The sequence below is a fragment of the Capsicum annuum genome, chromosome 9 (assembly GCF_002878395.1).
Source record: "Capsicum annuum cultivar UCD-10X-F1 chromosome 9, UCD10Xv1.1, whole genome shotgun sequence".
NCBI lineage: Eukaryota > Viridiplantae > Streptophyta > Magnoliopsida > Solanales > Solanaceae > Capsicum > Capsicum annuum.
This window is the reverse complement of record NC_061119.1, coordinates 43,471,576-43,490,291: the sequence shown is the minus strand read 5'-3', so window position 1 is coordinate 43,490,291 and position 18,716 is coordinate 43,471,576. Positions and strand designations below refer to the sequence as shown.

The 18,716-nt window shown below is 36.3% G+C and overlaps 1 non-coding gene across 1 annotated transcript; it reads right to left on the bottom strand.

Moving 5' to 3' along the window:
• Positions 1–12,346: 12,346 nt before the first annotated feature.
• Positions 12,347–12,453, bottom strand: LOC124887600. Its single transcript, XR_007045366.1, has one exon. It is a non-coding gene; the product is annotated as a small nucleolar RNA R71 (small nucleolar RNA).
• Positions 12,454–18,716: the final 6,263 nt, after the last annotated feature.

The window sequence follows — 18,716 nt, the reverse complement described above, 5'->3', positions numbered from 1 at the left end:
GATAGTGGTATTGTCTATCCAATTTCAGTTAACAAATGGGTTAGTCTGATGTACTATGTACCAAAGAAGGGAGGAATGACTATAGTGACCAATGATTATAATGAGTTGATTCCCATACGTACGGTGATCGGTTGGAGGATCTATATTGATTATTGGATGTTGAAAAAAGCAACTCCTAAAGATCACTATCCAATTCCCTTCATTGACCAAATGCTGGATAGATTGGTGGGGCAAGAGTATTATTATTTTTTGGATGGGTATTCCGGCTATAATCAGATAAGTATAGCATCGAAAGACCAAGAGAAGACCACTTTCACTTGTCCATATGGTACATATGCATTCAGACGTATGCCTTTCAGTTTATGCAATGCACCTGCTACATTCTAGAGATATATGATGGCGATATTCTTATACATGGTAGAAGAATTTGTGGACGTATTCATTGGATGATTTCTCTGTGTATGGTAATTCTTTTGAAAAGTGCCTACAAAATCTTGATAGAGTCCTAGCACGGTGAGAGAAAACAAACTTGGTACTGAATTGGGAGAAGTGACACTTTATGGTTAAGGAAGGAATTATCCTAGGACATAAAGTGTCATGCAAAGGACTTGAAGTGGACAAAGAAAAGGCCGAAGTGATTGAAAAGTTACCTTATCTAGTGACAGTCAAAGGAGTGTGGAGCTTTCTAGGACATACAGGGTTCTATAGACGATTTATTCAAGATTTCTCAAAGATTGCAACCCCATATGCAAATTGTTAGAGAGAATACAAGTTTGAGTTTGGGACAGATTGTTATAAAGCTTTTGAAAAGTTTAAGAAGAAGTTGACTGAAGCACCTATTCTGATCGCACCAGATTGGGAGTTACCTTTTGAGCTGATGTGTGATGTTAGTGACATTGCTGTGGGAGCAGTTTTGGGTCATATAAGAGATAAAGTATTTCAGTCCATTTACTATGCTAGCAAAGTGTTAACTGATGCTCAAGTTAACTACATGGTTACAGAGAAAGAAATATTGGCAGTGGTGTATGCATTCGATAAGTTTAGATCTTACTTAGTTCGTAATAAGGTCAGAATTCATACTGACCATGCTACCATTAAGTATCTTGTGAATAAAAAGGATGCGAAGCCAAGAATGATTAGGTGGATTCTGTTACTACAAGAATTTGATCTTAAGGTCTGAGATAGAAAGAGAGTTAAAAATCAAGTTGCTAATTATTTGTCATGGCTGGAAATCGAGACCATATTGTGGATAACTTCTAGAGTATTAAGAAAGAGTTTACTAATGAGAAGTTGTTATCGTTAGATACAGTTGAGTTCCCATGGTACGCTGATATTGTGAACTTGATAGCTTGTGAGGTGTACCCTCCTGAGGCCACCACACAACAAAGAAATAGATTACTCCATGATTCTCATGCCTACATTTGGGATGAACCATACCTTTTCAAGAAGGGTCTAGATGGATTTATTTGTAGGTGTATCCCAGAGGCTTAATTTTTAAAGGTGCTACAAGATTGCCACTCATCTTTATATGGTGGACATCATGGGAGTGAGAGGACTGCGAGAAAAGTGCTACAATTTGTTTTTTTCTGGCCTACTCTATTTAGAGATGTAGTGGCTTTCGTAAAGAATTGTGATCAATGTCAAAGGTTGGGTACCATATCTAGGCGTCATGAGATGCCCCTCAACAATAATTTAGAATTCGAAGTCTTTGACGTTTGCGGGATTAATTTCATGGGTCCATTCCTACTTCAAAAGGTAATTTGTACATTTTAGTAGTCGTTGTCTATGTCTCTAACTAGGTGAAAGCTATAGAGAGTCCAAAAAATGATGCAAGAGTGGTGATGAAATTTGTGAAAAAGAACATATTTCAAGATTTGGTACACCAAGTGCAATCATTAGTGATGGAGGTATGCACTTCATTAACACCTAGTTCAAAAATCTTCTTGCTAAATATGGTGTCAGGCATAAGGTTTCCACTGCATATCATCCCCAATCTAGTGGACAGGTTGGGGTATCAAATCGGGAGATTAAGCAGATACTTTAGAAAATAGTAAATAGGTAGATAAAAGATTAGGCGGAGAAGCTAGATGATGTACTTTGGGCTTATCAAATATCTTACAAGACGCCCATTGGGATATCTCCATATGGCTTGGTGTATGGTAAAGCGTGTCATCTTTCTGTGGAGTTGGAACACCAAGCATAATGGGCGGTGAAGAAGCTGAACTTTGAGATGACTGCCGCGGGGGAGAAAAGGTTATTACAGCTGAACGATCTTAAGGAGTTTAGACTTCATGCTTAAGAAAATGCCAAACTATACAAGGAGAAGACCTAAAGATGTCATGATAAGCGAATTCAATAAAGAGTACTTGAACCCGGACAACTTGTTTTGTTGTTCAATTCACGGCTTAAGTTATTTTCGGGTAAATTGTGGTTGAAATAGTCTGGACTTTTTGAGGTGGTGAGTATGACACCTCATGGAGCTGTGGAGTTTTGGAATAAAAATAAGATGGAGAATTTCCTTGTGAATGGATAGTGGGTAAAGCATTATTGGGCAGATCATCCAGATAACCATAAGGAATCTACCACATTTGTTGATGAGTGATGTTGAGCTAAGTCATGCCACGACGTAAAATAAGGCGCTATGTGGGAGGAAACCCACAAATGTAATGTAATAGGTAGTTTAAATTTTTAGTGGATGAAGAACAAAATGAAAAATACAAAAATAAAATTGAGTCGTACCAAGACCAAAAATAAGGCACTTGGTGGGAGGCAACCCACTTTTGCTTACATAATTTTATTGTTTTTGATTGATGTGCAGGAATAAGAAATTAGGTAGAGATAAAGAAGATGGTGAACATGGGCCATTGAGTAAGTAAAATAGCAAATGAGTTGTGAAAAAGGTAAGGGGTAAGAATACATGCTTAAAAACCTGAAAAATTTAGCCTTGAAAAAAATTTTGGATGCAATTTCCAGAGGATCAACGTGATCTAGGTGCGTCACGTCGATGGGCATAAATTCCACACTTAGAAAAAAAAATTCAAGGCTATTTCCAGAGAATTGATGTGAACTTGACGCATCGCGTTGATTATTCAATGCAATATACAATGTGTCGCGTCGATCCTCATTACTGCATCACATCTATAAATACCACACTTAAACATCTCCCCTCACATAACGCTAGCTGTGTGCCACCCCTTTTTTCCCAAACCCTAAGTCGATCCTTAGTTGAAAGTTGTCAAAAATTTTCACAAGGTCTCAACTTCAACTTCTTTTCTCAACCAAGACAAGGTAAATTCTCATAATACTTTGACTTTAAATTTTGAGAATCAAATGTGCTTAAATATTGCTATAACTTGTGTGATTGGAAACGTAGTTGATTTGAAATTTCAATTCCAAGGGATTTTGTTTCACTAAATTGAATTTACACTGAATAGTAGTTGTTAAAATTATATGGAAATGTTATGAGGTGATGGTGAAAGGCTGTTGATTGGTTTGACGCATTGTTCATGTGTTCATGCGGGAAAAAAATGATTTAATTGATGTGTTTTGTTGATTCACTGTCAATAAATTGGGATTTGTTGATTCACTACATAATAGAAATTAAGTGTGGGGTTGAGTTAAGGTAGTTTTTGTATAAATGAACTGAAAGTGATCAAACTGATAGAATTTTCTTTGTCACTTCCTTAAGATTAATAGATGTTAAAAGAGTAATATTGGATAACTGACCATGGACTTATGAAATAGAAAGGGGAAGTCTGAGTACCCGAGTGCATTTTGATTTTTGTAGAAACTTGTGCTAGCAACTAAGTATGGGGTGACATTCACATTTAATGGTAGCTAGTGTCGAAGGTGCTTGGTTTTATATTTTTGTGGGTTGTTGTTCTGAATAGGTAACATGGCTAGCAAGGGAAAGATCACTGCAGGGACAGCAGGGTCTGCAAACAAGAGAAGTAGACAAGCTGGTAGAGTACCAACAGCTCCTCAAGTTCCTAGGGGGTATTACAGGTTCAAAACAAAAAGTTGTGGCTGAAACGGGTAGAAAGTGGTACTCGCAGCACAAGGAATCCAAATATTCAGCTGATCGGTTCATCAATCAGAGAACTTTGTTGAAGGAGTATCCTTCAATGGTGAGGAAGATTGAGGCTCAACATATGGGTTTTCATTTGAGCAGCCAGGAGAGTGCAATTTGAGCTTGATAAGAGAGTTTTATGCAAAATGGAACCCAAGAGAGTCTAAAGTTAAGGTACGTAGTAAGACAATCATTTTCATGGCAGACACTATTAATGAGTTATTAGGTATACCTGCACCTTATGTTGATCTAGACCCAATAAAGATGATGATAATCGAGCCCCCATATCAAGATATACGTTATCTCCTATGCGGCACTAGATCTATAAAAAGGTGGATTTTCCACAAAGAGGGAGGTACGTATATTTTGCTTTTATTTGCTCATTATAACAGGGAGGCACGTCTATGGGCATGAATTAACTATGCTTTCCTGGTTCATGGGAAACGTATGATGGAGGTGACCCGTGATTGGGTATGTTTGATTTATGCCCTGATGAGAGATGATATGAATGTGAATATTGGTTCTATTATTTTCTCGCCAATAGGACCAATTTTTGAGAGGTAGGAGATATGCATTTGGTGAATTGCTGACTAAATATTTGAGGTCATATGGGGTTCTAAAAGAAGATGTAGATTATTTACAGCCTGTCGGTGACCGACCACTTGACATTTCTCGTACAAAAGGGCCAGCTCCTCATGGGACAAATTTGACTATGCCCAAGCGTCAAACTTGGAATGATGAGATTATGGCCCGATGTATGGGTTTACCAAGCTACTATTGAAGGCATCTGGGCGAGCAGTCACACAACAGAAAGTCCACAATGTAGAGTTAGATTATCTAATATGGCGTCATGCCAAGACCATGTTTTGGATAGGTGATGAGTTTCATGAGTTGGTGGATGATGATGTCCCAACAGATGAGAAGAGGCGTATGGCCTACTCTAATGATGAGTCCAATGAAGAAGAGCATTTTGATGATGATGATGACTCTGGTGATGATATTGCTGATGGTAATAATGTTGAAGTTGATGATGTGCTTGCCATGGTGATGTTTGACTGAGCAGGGAGTATTACGCCACTATTCCATTTTTGCTAGCACTGGGACAATACTTAGCTTAAGTGTGGAGTGGTCGGTCTTCATCTTCTTCATCTCTTTTATTTAACTATGTTATGTTGGCCTGGTTGGATGAATAAATAATTTTTATTTGTTTTGTGTTTTTGGATGTTTGTAAGTTGACAAGTATTTTCATTTTTGGCAAGAATTATTTTTGTTAGTTTATTTTTGGGAAGAATTATTTGATACAAATTCAGATTACAGGTATTTTATTCTTACCCTTTGTGGTACAATTTCGGATTACAGTAATTATGTGTGCCCTCTTTCGCAAATTTTGTTATGCAATCTCCTTAGTTAGTGTCTTCCCCTATGATTGATGGATGCCTACCGTCTTAAGGGGAATGCGTCGTGAGAAGCTGAGAAAGTAGTAAGATCCCAATTGCAACTTTTGAGAAATGTTAGTGTAGGAAAAAATTTTCATCTTTAAATATGAAATCTCAACAGTTGTAGTTGATTTGATTGGCTTAATATTGAATTTGATAGAGTGCAAAAATCGGAGACCTTAAGGATCCGACTTGATTCTTAGCATGCACCAAGTGTGTGAGAAATTGTTTATATTCTACATGTATGGGGATGACTAGAACTTGCCCAGTGTGTTTACAAAGAGAAATAAAGGGTATTGGGAATAGGAAGTGATTTAGGCAATTCTTTGTTAACTAAATTTTAAGGACTATGTTTGCCTACCCTTATGCATATTCATAGTCAGCGTTGTTGAGCCTATAGCCTGATTTCTTTGGTAGCCTTATATGTAGCTGGATCCTTTTCTTTGATAAGACTTTAATTTGATCTATATTTTTTAAGCACTTTAATAATGAAATAAGGGGGAATTTAAAGTCCAAAGAATGGAAAGGGTGAAAGAGAAGCTCTAAGAGAAGTTATTGGCGCACTTAAAGTCATATGTTAGGAGTTAGAAAATAATTTGTGATAAAATTTGAGTTATTGTTACCCGGTTATTGTGTTACAATGAACTTGTTTTGGCCCTGATCCATTAAGGACAATGTGTACCTCAATTAAGGTAATTCGCTTAGGTAGAGGGTGGCTATTATAGGGGTGCATAACGAGAATTGGGATGTGAAGAAAAGATGAAATGTAAAAGAAAATACTCCTGCCAAAGTGACATTAATGTGCTTTGAAAGATTTGGGTGAAATAATAGATTTGTAAAGATAATGAGGTGGAAAGTGTGGTTGACTAAATGTGATTTTAATTAAAGGTAGTTATTTATTAAAGTTCTTAGGGAGATTAGTCATTATTTCCAAAATAGTTCCTACCCATCCCTCAGCCTACATTACAACCATAAAAGACCTATTTGATCCTACGTTTCAACATCCGACTATTAGTGGAGTAATACACTAAGGGCAAGCCTATGGTTCATCTTCTATTATGTATGAATTCTTTGTTGAGACCGAGTGATTGAATTTTTATATTCCCCTCCTGATTAAGTTTGTTAAATTGTGAGTGATATGGGGAACACTTTCTTGTTGTGAGGATGCATGCAGATGAAAGTCTAGATTACTTATGAAATTCTTGATTTCGTGCTTATATTAAGTTTGCCAACAAATTGAATGCCACGGTCGGGACAATGAAGTGTGAAATAAAGGTGCATTTGTCCAAAACTAGCATGATTCTTAGGGTGTGATTAAAAAGTTTGATGTTTATGTTGCTTGAAGTTGTTCGAAGACGAAAAAGGTTTTAAGTGTGGGGTGGTGATCTTGGGCATATTTATATGTCCAAACACCTCTATTAACCCATAATTGGAATTGTTTTGAGAATAAAAGTGTGCTAAATATATTGAACTGTGAGTTAAATTGTGTTTCGTGGCTAACTGATGTAATTAGAGATACAGGGTTAATTTTTCATGGATTTAGAAGAAAATGGGATACATAGCATGAAAAGGCAAAAAACCATGTGAATTGAAGGGTAAAACATATGGAGGACTGACGAGAAGAAAGAAAGAAATTGGAGAAAAATACCAGTGACACGACGCGATCTCAACATGTCGCGTCAACTGGTAATATATTATGCCTTGACAAAAATTGAAGAACAACTTCTAGTGCAACGATGCAAAGTCAACGCATTGCATCGATGTATGATTTTTGTGGCTTAGAAGAAATTTCAAGATCAAGTTCCAGTGCATTGACGCGATGTCAACGCGTCACGTCGATGCCTAAAGTTTTGACACTTAGCCAAATTCTGAGGAGCAAGTTCCAGTGACATGACGTGATGTTAATGCGTCGCGTCGTGTGGTGAAGAAATTGACTTAGCTTGATTTTCAAAGATGAATTTCAGTGTGACAACAAAATATTGATGTGATGCATTGTTGGTTCAACGCAATTAGCGACGCATTGTGTTATGACTGCAGATCTGGTAAAATTTTCTTAAGTATAAAAGGAACACGTGAGCACAATTCCAAGGGCTTTTGGGGGCAAGCATAGCAGCGGCAAAAAAATGCAAAATTCTTTATTTTAGGGTTCTTAATATTTCTTTTGAACTTCTTTACTTGAAGAATTACTTTTTGGGTATGGTTAATTACTTATTTTGGATGTTGAATTCAAACATGAGTGGCTAAAACACCCTTATTCTGGGGTTGAGGCCAAGAACATGATTACTCTTTTATATTCTTATTCATAGTTTCTTTTTGGATTATCATCTGGGTTGTTCTTAATTTCTTGTGCTTACTATTTTGATGAGTGGCCATCATTAGAATAAATCTATATTTCTATGTGCATCTGGGAGGAGAATCGTAGGATAGAATGAAGAAATTAAGGAGCAAGGTTCTTATCCTTTTATAAAATAAGGGGTTTGAATTAGCATCTAGGATAGGGATATATCTAGAAACCTTTCTTAGTTCAATTTCAAGAAGATAACTTTATGAATCTATAAGAATTGTTGTATTTCTGCGGGAATTGTAGCTACAATGTTCAATAGGTAGAAGATTTGAGGTCGGGAAACCCAGATCGTGGCATAACCCTTGTGAATCAACAACCCAATAACCAATTAGACTGTGATAAGAATAGAGAATTGTATGATTGTTCAAAATGCCTCAACCATGGAATCCTCATCATTATTGATTACAACCGTTGCTTGCTTTGCTCTAGTCACCACTAGTTATTTCACCACTAGTTATTCACTGTTTAATAATTTATATTTTTATTCATAAATTCAACATTATCTTGATACTTTCAAGAATTAATACCTAATTGTCTTAAACTAAAGGTTGATTAAATTTCTAGTTTATTAGTCCTCGTAGGAACGATATCTGACTGTCTAAGTCTTGATACTACTTGTACGATAACGTACACTTGCTTGTGCGTAAAGACTCAATAGTGCTCATCATGATCATAAATGTTTGTGTACAATGATAAGATTCATGGCTTAACTGACTTATTACTTAAAAGTCTTAAATCATGTAAAACACATAGGTATCGAGTGTTCATAACCCGCCAACACTGAATGATCATAAAAACACAATATCAAAACTTAAAACTGAAGTATGGAATCATGGTTCAAAGACCCCAAACATGAACATTTCACCAAACGAGTGAGAATCATGAACTTAAACATGAAAATGTGTTAAACATGAGGAAACAACATGATTACATTGATAAATTCATAATTTGATATTGTAACATGGAATTCACTTGAACATAACATGGGAAATTATAGTTTAAAACATGAATTAACCTAACCTTTCATGGGATCATACATGCATATGAAATTGAGTTTAGTTACTAAGGAAAGACATGAATTTAACCATTCTTAAACATATAAACTCCATAATAAAATAAGAATCCATATTTAAAATCAAAGGGAAGATTTTTGGGCTCAATTTGTGAAAGGTACCCCTTGATGAATACCCACATACCTTAATTGAACGAATTCTTGAAGAAATCTTGTATTCGGAACTTAAATCCTTCTATTCTTGAGAGGAAAAGCTTGAAATTTGTTCTTGGATAAAGTAAAGGGATTTTACATGATAAAAATTAAGGAAGATAGGCAGATAATACCCTTTTGGGTATTATAAATCGTGCTTTGGACGATTGGGGTTGAGGGGAAAGGACCCAATTTCCCCTTGATACTTAGAAAGCTGGAACAGTGGGGGAATAACCTCCGCAGTGTAGAACTTATTTCGGGGGAGATACCTACATGTCGCGGAACTTATTCTGGGGGAGAGACCGGTGCATCACGGCCATATCGCGAACCCTTACTATTTCTTATGAAAATAGGTATAACTTTTTGCTCGGGTATCAATTGGTATCGTTGGAAAGATAACTCAATTATATATTATTTAGTGGATCTTGATCAACAAAATTCCACATATATCAAAATTTATACACATTCAAAGTCAACCCTTGTAGAATCGAATACCAAAATTTAGCCGAATCAAAAGCTCTTAGATCAACTTTGATCTAAGTGTTTCCTATGAGCATTTTTCACTTCAAGAGCATTATTAACACTAGAATAATGATAATAACACATATATTCACATACAAATTATGGGATTGGAGTTTATACATGTAGGAATGACGGCTCAATTTCTAGCTAAAAAATTTAGGGTGTTACATCTATATGATGGATTTGCCAAATAGATGAGCAGTGAATTTGAGATGAGTAAGATGGGGGAGCTTAACTTATTCCTTGGGTTATAGATAAATCAATGTGTAACTGGCATTATAACCTACCAGCAAAGTTATATTTATCAGTTACTAAAAAGTTTTCACATGGGGGATGCAAAGCCAATTGGCACTCCCATTAGGACCTTTTAAAAACTGGACTTGGATAAACCTGGTCCTCCTGTTAATGAGACTATGTATATAGGAATCATTGGTTCATTACTCTATCTTAATGTTGGCAGAACTGATATTAAGTTAAATATAGGAATGTGTGCTTGATTCCAAGCAAGCCCAAAGGAATCTCATTTGAAGGCTGCCAAAAAGATTCTAAGATATCTCAAGGGAACTTCTGACCTAGTCCTCTTCTTTCCTGATGGTGATAATTTTTACCTTGTTGGGTAATTTGATGTAGACTGTGCTAAGTACCTGGTTAAAAGGTATATTACCTCGGGAATGACTCACTTCTTAGGATCTTCCTTGATTTTTGGGGCACCAAAAAATAGAATTCGATGGCTCTTTCAACTATTGAACCTGAGTATGTAGCAATTTCCTCATGTTGTGTTGAGTTTCTTTGGATCAAGCTACAACTTGATGATTTTTGAATTTTTTAAGATTGTGTTCCTATATATTGTGATAATACAAGTTAGTCATTATGACTGAGAAGTATATTCAACATAAGAGAACCACACATATTGACATCAAGCATCATTTCCTTAAGAGAAAGGGCTGATCAAAATGGTCTTATGCAATACTGAGGATCAAATAGCTGACATTTTCACCAAAGAACTTAGCAGGGACTTGATCTTGGGCATATTGATATGTCCAAACACCTCCATCTACCTATATTTGGACTTGTTTTGAGAACAAAAATTAGGTTAATTATATTACATTTGAGCTAAATTGTGTTTCGTGGCTAACCAATGTGATTAGTGATATAGGATAAATTTCCAAAGGATTCGAACTATTGGACACATATTATGAACCATTGTTTATCGAGGGTGTGGAATTAATCATGTTGATGTAAAAGACCACTTTTTATTGAGTCCAAGAACATGTGTAGATGAACAAGAGTAAGAATAAAAGAAAGCATCTGAAAAAGAGTGATTTATGAGATTTAATTGAATATTTGGGGTGAAATTCCAGTGATGCGATGCAAAGTCGATGCATCGCATTGGCCCAAAAATCCAGTGCCTTAGCCAAAATTTCAGAAGGAAATTCTAGAACATCGATGCAAAGTTGATGCATCGCGTTAATTAGTGAGTTTGGTGACTTCGTTAAATTTTCAGATGGTAATTCCAGTGATGCGATGCAATGTCAACGCGTCTTGTTGTGTGTTGTTAATTGAGACTTAGTCGGATTTTCGAAGTGAAGTTCCAATGCATCAATACGATGTCGACTAAATGCAATGGCCTTATCGACATGATTTGTGATGCATCGCGTCAGTAGTCCAGATATGGTGAATTTTTTAAAGTATAGCAGCAACACATGAGCATAATTCCAAACACTTTTTGCAAGCATAGAAGTAGTGGAAAAGCATAAAATTCTCTCTTTTAGGGTTCTTATTATTTCTTTTGAACTTCTTTACTTCAAAATTAATTTTGAATAAGATTAATTTTGGATAAGATTAATCGTTCCCAAGATTAATTTTGCTATTGTCACCCATTATTATTTCTTATCTATTAATTTCCATTTTATTCTTAAATTCCAAATCATCTTGATTCTCTTCAACACTTAAGACTTTACTACTAAACCTAAAAGTTGGTTGAATTTCTAGTTGCTTAGTCCTCATGGGAACGATATCAGACTGTCTAAGTCACTATATTACTTGTACGATCGCATGCACTTGCGTGTGCCTTTGAGTCACAACAAGTTTTTGGAGCCGTTGTCGGGGACTATTATAATGAGTAAATTGCTAAAATTTTAATTTTTTGATAATAAGTTTAAGTTTTAACGAAGATCTTAGCGGCTGAATTTTTGCAGGATTAGCTGACTATAGGACTGATGAGAGATAAAGAGTTGGTAAAACCTTTTTCAGAACTAGAACTAATATTTTAATAAAGGTGAATAGCTCAATATCCCAACCAACAGGTTCAAATGGCTACTCCAGTTAATCCAAATGACCCTATCGATCCAAATGCCAGAAATGTCACAGCTCTAGCTATCCCAGTTGTTCCTGCTCAACCAGCTGCTAGACTTATTTGTTAGGTGGAAATCCCACTCACGAACTATGTAACGAACAGTATTTGTAAGCCTAAACCAGGTGGTCAATTTGAATTGAAGCAGAATATAGTGCAATTATTGAATTCAGTGGGGAAATTCCATGGCCTTTCATATGAAGATCCACAGCAACACATACATACCTTCCTGAAAATAAGTGATACATAAATTCCGAAAGGGGTTAATTCTGATTATATTATATTAACACTCTTCCCCTTTTCACTAATAGGGAAAGCAAAGAGGTGGTTACATGATGAACCACCACTCTTCATCAATTCATGGGAAGATCTAGCCCGAAAGTTCCTTATTCGATTCTTTCCATCAGAGAAGACTGTATATTTGAGAAGTGAGATTCTGAGTTTCAGATAGAAAGAAAGAAAGAATCTCTACCAAGCTTGGGAGAGATTTAAGGGTATGCTCATAAATTACCCTCACCATCATCAGTCAAATGATGTTCTTGTTCATACTTTAATTAAGGGATTAGAGCCAAACACCAAAATTCTCTTAGATTTAGCAGCAGGTGGGCAGGCTCTTGAAAAGATTTATAAAGAATTGTATACACCATTGAATCAAATTTCACAAATGAATCCTGATTGGCATACTGATACGAGGAGTGCTCCTAAGAAAGTTGTAGGGGTATTAGAGGTAGAACAGTTTACTACATTACAAGCACAGATTGCAGCAATGCAAAATCATATGATTATGTAGCTTAATAACATTAAGTTAGGGATTCCACAAGAAGCAGCTACAATTAATGCAGTTCAACAGAAAAATTACTGGTGTGAGGTTTGTGGAAGTAGTGAGCACACAGTAGATGCTTGTACGGCTAATCCAGATTCTGTCAACTATGTGGTAAATACAAATCAGCAGGGATAGAAGAATTATGGTAATACGTATAATCCCAACTGGAGAAACCATCACAATTTCTCATGGAGTGGAAATCAGGCATAGAACACTAATCAATATAAGGGACCATTGTACAGAATCAACAGCAGATCCAGAATAATCAAGCGACCACTCAAACAAAGAATATGGAGGAGATGCTGAAACAAATTTTAGCTAATCGACCATAATTTGCAAAATAATTGTATAGTCAATAGTTGGTTACTAGAAATTTAGAGTTGCAATTCGGTCAGATTGTGGGATCAGAGAATATACGATCTCAAGGAGCCTTACCTAGAAATACAGATGCAAATCCAAAGCAGGTAAATACAGTTACAACAAGGAGTGGGTTGCAGTTAGAGGACGCAGTATCTAAGCAGGTTAGTTCTACAACCACTGATTATGATCCTAAAGTCAATAAAGAGAAAAGGGTAGAAAAAAGAGATGTAAGTAATTAAACTCATAAGGAAAAGAAGACTTTACCTCTACCATTTTCTCAAAGACAAAGAAAGCATCAAGTGGAGGCCAATTACAAGAAATTTTTAGATCTTCTAAAGTAGGTTCAAATAAATCTTTCTCTTATTGATATTCTACAGAATGTTCCAAAATATGCGAAGTACCTAGAGGATATAGTGGCGAACAAGAACCGATTGACCGAATATGCTACAGTTGCACTTACTAAGGAGTGCACATTCAAGATTCAAAACAAACTGCCCATAAAGCTAAAGAATCCAGGTAGTTTCACTTTGCAGATCACTATAGGGCAAACCATCAGTGCTCATGGATTGTGTAACTTGGGGGCTAGCATAAATCTTATCCCCGCATCTTGGTATCGGAAGATAGTTCTTGGGTTTTCCAAACCTACTACTATTGTTTTGTAGTTGGCAGATAGGTCCCTTGCTAGTCCCGATGGTATTATCGAAAATATCTTGGTACAAGTGGGATCCCTAACCTTTCCGGTGGACTTTGTAATTTTGTACTTTGAAGTTGATCTTGTTGTTCCATTTATTTTGGGATGGCCTTTCCTAACAATAGGACAGTCATTAATTAATGCAGCAGTAGGGAAGATGACAATGAGAGAGTATGATAAATTAGAGGTTTTTTATATGTATAACGCACTAAAATTACCAAAAATATATAAGGAGTTGTGTGCTATATCCATTATAAATCTTGAGTCTGATTAGAGGTTGTTATTGTTAGATGATCCATTAGAGCAAGCCTTAGTTGGTCGTGAACTTTATGGAGATATAGAGGCATTGGCATTAGTTTAAGTCATGAATTTGACGGTTATTAAAACAAGAAAATTATCTTTTGAGCCATTGAATAGGCCAATTAGTCCATCCCCCAAAGCTTCAATTGAGGAAGCTCCAAAATTAGAGCTTAATGTTCCTCCTCCTTACTTGAAATATGTTTACCTTGGTGATAATGATACCTTACCTGTTATTTTGTCTGCAGAATTATCTGATATACATGTAAAGAAAGCAATGACAGTCCTAAAAAGAAGGAAGAAGGGGATCGGGTATTAGACGCCTAACATTATAGGGATAAATCCAGATTTTTGCATGCATAAGATACACATGGAAGAAGGTTTCAAACCAAGGGTATAGCAACAATGAAGGTTGAATCCAGTGATGAAAGACGTGGTGTGGAAAGAGGTAATCAAGTGGCTCGATAATGGGATTATTTATCTAATTTCAGATAGCAAGTGGGTAAGCCCAATACATTATGTCCCAAAGAAAGGTGGGATGGCCATGGTTACTAATAAAGCAAATGAGCTAATTCCCACTCGCATGGTGATTGGATAGAGAATCTGTATTGACTATCGGATGCTGAATGAAGCCACAACGAAGGACCACTATCCTATCCCTTTCATTGATCAAACATTGGATAGGTTGGCATGGCAAGAATATTACTATTTTCTTGATGGTTACTCAGGTTATAATCAAATCACCATTGCTCTTAAGGACCAAGAGAAGACCACTTTACTTGCTCGTACGGTACATATGAGTTTAGATGTATGCCGTTTAGGCTATGCAATGCACCTGTAATGTCTCAGAGATTCATGATGGCAATATTCTACGACATGGTTGAAGAATTTATAGAGGTATTTATGGACGACGTCTTTGTTTATGGTGTTTTTCTTATAAATACTTGCAGAATCTAGATCGAGTCCTAGATCTGTGTGAAGAGACAAATTTGGTATTGAATTGGGAAAAATGCCACTTTTTGGTGAATGAAGGAATTGTCCTTGGACATAATGTGTCATGTAAAGGACTTAAAGTAGATCGATCCAAAATTGAAGTGATCGAAAAGCTGCCACATTTGGTCACAGTGAAGAGAGTGCAAAGTTTCTTGGGGCATGCAGGTTTCTACAGGCATTTTATTTAGGACTTTTCAAAGATTGAAAGCCTGATGTGTAAATTGTTAGAAAAAAAGGCCAAGTTTGATTTTGGGGAAGATTATCAAGAAGCCTTTGAGAAGATGAAAACTAAGCTGATAGAAGCTCTTATTTTGATTTCTACAGATTGGGAGTTGCCATTTGAATTGATGTGTGATGCTTGTGACTTGGCTGTAGGAGCTATTTTGGGGCAAAGAAAATACAAGGTATTTGCTCTATTTACTATGTTAGTAAAGTCTTGAATGATACCCAAATGAATTATACAGTCACTAAAAAGGAGATGTTACCGGTGGTTTATGCATTTGATAAATTTAGAGCGTACTTGATGGGCATAAAAGTTATTGTTCACACACACCATGTGGCCATCAAGTATCTCTTCAATAAAAAGGATGCAAAGCCTAGACTGATCCAGTGGATTTTATTACTGCAAGAGTTTGACTTGGAGGTTCGTGATCGAAAAGGAGCAAAAAATCAAGTTGTAGACCTTTTGTCAAGGTTAGAGACCATGACCATGTTGTTAATAACTTTCTCTACATTTGAGAGAAGCTCCCGAATGAAAAGATATTGTCTATAAAAAAGTGTGAAGTTCCTTGGTATGTAGACATTATGAATTTATTGGCAAGTAACTTTTACACTCATGAAAGTACAATTCAACAGAGGTAGAAACTGCTTCATGATTCTCGTGCTTATATATGGGACGAGCCATATCTTTTCAAATAGGGTCTAGAAAGTATTATACGAAGATGTGTTCCGGAAGCTAAATGCACACAAATGCTACAAAAGTGTCATTCATCCCCTTATAGAGGACATCATGGAGGTGAGAGAATAGCTTGAAAAGTGTTAAAATCTGGTTTCTTTTTACAAACATTGTTTCGAGATGCAGTAGCTTTTGTAAAGATTTGTGATCAATGCAAGAGATTGCGTACAATTTCAAGGCGCCATGAGATGTCCTTAAACAACATCCTTGAAGTAGAAGTATTCGATGATTAGGGGATTGGTTTTATGGGGCCATTCCCACCATCAAATGGTAATTTGTACATCTTAGTGGCAGTTGAGTACGTATCTAAATGGGTGGAAGCTGTAGCTTGTCCTACTAATGATGTAAGAGTAGTGATAAAGTTCGTGAATAAGCAAATATTTTCTAGGTTTGTCACTCCAATAGCTATAATCAGTGATGGAGGTACGCACTTTATTAACACTTGGTTTAAGAATCTTTTAGCTAAATATGGTGTTAGGAACAAGGTGGCCACTGCGTATCATTCAAAAACAAGTGGTCAAGTTGAGGTGTCCAACCAAGAGATAAAGCAAATACTACAAAAGATTATTAATGGGCAAAGAAAGGATTGGGCTGAGAAGCTAGATGATGCATTGTAGGCGTACTGGACAGCCTATAAAATTCCCATTGGTACCTCTCCATATCAGTTGGTTTACAGGAAAGCCTGTCATTTACCTGTAGAGCTGGAACATCATGCTTATTAGGCCATTAAAATTTAAAACTTTAGATGAAGGCCACGGGAGAGAAAAAATTATTGCAGCTTATTGAATTAGATAAATTTTATCTCAATGCTTATGAGAATGCAAAACTGTACAAGGAGGAAACCAAGAGGTGGCATGACAGGCAAATTCAAGACAGAATGTTTGAACCTAGACAACTTGTGCTGCTATTTAACTCAAGGTTAAAGTTGTTTCCAAGTAAATTATGGTCTAAATGGTCCGAGCCTTTTGAAGTAGTACAAATGACGCCTCATGGAGGGGTTGAATTATGGAACAACGAGAAGACTGAGAAGTTTTTAGTGAATGGACAATGTGTAAAGCATTATTAGGCTAATCATGGAGACAAACATAACGTGTCCATCACTTTTGCTGATGAGTGAGACTGAGCTAAGTCATGCCACGACGTAAAATAAGGCGTGATGTAGGAGGCAACCGACAAATGTAATATAATAGGTAGTTTTATTTTTAGTTGTTAAGGATAAAAAGAAAAATACAAATAGAGGAGTCGTGCCACGACCGAAAATAAGGCGCTTGGTGGGAGGAAACCCACTTTTTCTTACGTAATTTTGTTATTTTTGGTCGATGTGCAGGAATGAGAAATACGATGGAGATAAAGAAGATGAGAAGGGGGTGAACAATGATCTTTGAGTAAGTTAAAAAGGTGCTAAGAGGTGAAAAGGTAAAGGGGGAAGAAAATATTCCCCAAAATATGGAGAAATTTGTCTTAGAAAAATTCCTAGATATAAATTCTAGTGATGCGACGCTAACTCGATGCGTCGCGTCACTGTGCCTATCCTTACAGTTAGAAAAAAATTTCCAAGCAAATTCCAGTGGAGCGAAACTATGTCGACGTATCGCATCGATGTGCATCACTCCTACACTTAGGAAAAATTTTAAAGGCTAAGTCCAGTGTAATGAACCGGACGCGATGCATCGCATTGCTTCTTCAACATGATTGTTGACGTGTTACATCGACAACACCTGTCAGTATAAAGCTAACCCTAATCGGTCCCCTTATTTCCCCCCTTTATATATATCTCATTTTCCCTTATTCCTCTCAATCCTAAAACCCTAGCTGCCGCCACCGCCCCTTAATTCCCTAAATCCCTAAATTGAACTTATATTATGTCCCTTCTTCGCACTAACAACAAAATTCCATCTTTCTTTTCTTAATTAAGCTCAAGGTAAGTCTTTCACTTTTCATTTGCTCAAGTTGCATTATATGATAGCATGATTTGATTTCTTAATAATTGGTGATATATATAGTGGCCTAGTTCTTGATTCATGGAAATTAGATGATAAATGGCATATATACTTGAATTAGTGGCAATGATAGGTTTTATTAGGGGGTTTAAACTGGGGGGTTTAAACTGCACTCAACTAGTAGAATCTTTATGGGTAGCATATGGGGGTCGGTGATTTGTGCACATTGGGGTCTAAAATGATGGTATGTTAAAATTGTTTGGATGCACTTTAGTTCATGTATAGTATTTTTGTGGGTGATGAAAAGTTGTAACAAGATAAGATTGCTTGAGTGCTTGATCTAGTGGAAATAATTAATTGCACTTTAAGTTGAATTGGTTTCTGGATGCTATTCATTGCTACATTGATGAGTTATTTTGCCGAATACTACTACAAATTTAAGTAAATTTGGGGTATTGATGTTCACTACATGATGGAAACTAAGTGTGGGGTGGATCTCGATCTCTCACCACCTTAGCGGTAGCTATAAATTTCTGAATTGAGTGCCATTGACGTGAGGTCAAATGTGACATATTGAATGTATGTATGTGAAAGTGTTAAAGAATGGTAATGTATTAATGAATGGCTATGTGCTCTGCAAAAGTTAGTAGTCAACTAAGTTATTGTGATGATATTTTGAATTGCCACTTTTTTAAGACGAATTTTTATTTGATGTTGGATGATTGATGA